Here is a 1,973-nt window from a genome sequence, read left to right as displayed (position 1 = left end):
CTCTTAAATGCCTTAGAAAAGAAGGCAATCTTTCCTTTGCACCCACAGAATAATCTTAGAAGACATTGTGTTACGTTAATCGAGCACACAGAGAAATATATATAGTGTACGATATTGATGACATTTTGGGGTGATGCGGGGTTTCTGGGGTCCGCAGCTGACGACCGCGAAAGAATTCTTTAGGGCGTCTGATTTTATTAAAGCATGGAGACAAGACCCGTGGGCAGAAAGAGGTGCACTGGGGTAGTTCGGCGGGGACGGGGATGACTCTTTTATGCAGTCCAGGAAGATAGAGTCTAGAGGGAGTTTCCAGAGGGAGTTTCACATGTTACAGACTTACTGGAGACCTAGGTCTTCTCAAGTTAAGGCTGTTTTTCCCTCCAGCAAAGCATTACCATCGAGACAGTAGGGCGTTCCTGGACTTTAGGCTATGATAAGATTGCCTTGTTCTGGTAAGCTGCTGCAGACTCTTCTCTGTTTAAACGTTTGTTTGTTTCTTTGTGCTTTCCTGGTTTGGGGTAGCCTGGAGGGTCCAAGGAGGTCGATGTGCTAGTCTGTGCTTTGCCCCTCAGCCTGCCTCAAGTCCTCATCAAAATATCATGTATCTGGAATCTAAAAAAAACAAATGATAAATACTAGCATGTTTGTTGACAGGGGCAAAGGACAGGGCAATGTTCAGACATTGGATCAAATGGTAAAAGGCTTACTGATGCAGATGTGTAGGAGTGAAGCTTAGAGCATGGTGACCAGAGTTAAGACTAGTGTATTGTACACTTGAAATTTACTAGAGGGATGATGCCTGCGTGTCGGAGTGGGTTGAATGTGTGACTTCGGTTCAAATCATGATCTTACAGTTTCTGGGTATGAGTCCCTATGTCTGGCTCTGTGCTGACAGCCCCGAGACTGGGGCCCGCTTCAGATTCCATGTCTTCCTCTTTCTCTCCCCCACCCCTGTCCTCTCAATCACTCGCTCTGGCTCTCTCAAAAATAAAAAACTATTTTAAAAATGTTCTTATTTTTAAAAAACGGTCATTTGTTAGGAAAGGCTATGCTAAGTGGTAACAAAACACACACGTACACAGGTGGTAATTATGGGAGTTGGGGAATATATTTATTAATAGATGGTGGTTATTACTTTGGAAGCAGGACCCAGGGGTCCAAGGGCACTTGGCTCCAGTGGCCCTAGACAGACCCATTTCTCCCACTCATGGCTGACAACATTAAAGGCAAGAAAGAAGACTTTGGCTGCCTCCATATTGACTTGAAACTTTCTCCCTGGGTTCCTTCCAGATTGTGTCTTGGCTCAGGAGGGAGACGCTGAGGACAAAGCCCCTGAAGGGACCTGAAACTACCCCCTCAAGCCTCAAGCAGTGTCCTGAGCCAGAAAGACCCCAGCCCAGCCCTGATGGACTCCTAGATAGTGACAGATTTAACCTTCATCGTATACCCGCAGGCACCCACTCACTTTGGCCCCACATTTCACTGACATAAACCTTGAAGTATTGCCCACACATCAGAGCCAGCAGAAAACAACCACTGAGCACACTAGCCATGAACAGACACAAGCAAGGGAAATCATGACCAAAGAATATATGGGTAATATTAATACAGACAAACTTACATGTAATTTATTGGCAGCTGACATATGGCTGATTCCTATCTGAATTAAACTCCTTGTTAAAATCTATTCTGTTGAAAATTGTTACCCCCAAACCTAAAACAATAATAAAAACTCAAAACAAAATGAATTGATGTTTTGGACATTCTCATACAAATGGAAGCATGATTAACAGAATTCTCAAATGAGAATAGGAGAAATTGTAACCGTCAAAATCCTGAATAAATCATAGATATTTGTTACAAAAGGATCTCACTTAAAAAGTAATGAATTACGCTTTGAGAAAAGCCCATCACTTCCAAGTATGACTGCTACATAAAAAGGAGTGGAAATGAGAATTTCAGAAGTAGCCTAT

Source organism: Suricata suricatta, chromosome 5, assembly GCF_006229205.1.
Source record: "Suricata suricatta isolate VVHF042 chromosome 5, meerkat_22Aug2017_6uvM2_HiC, whole genome shotgun sequence".
NCBI lineage: Eukaryota > Metazoa > Chordata > Mammalia > Carnivora > Herpestidae > Suricata > Suricata suricatta.
The sequence above is the reverse complement of the archived record's forward strand: the minus strand, read 5'-3'. Positions refer to the sequence as shown.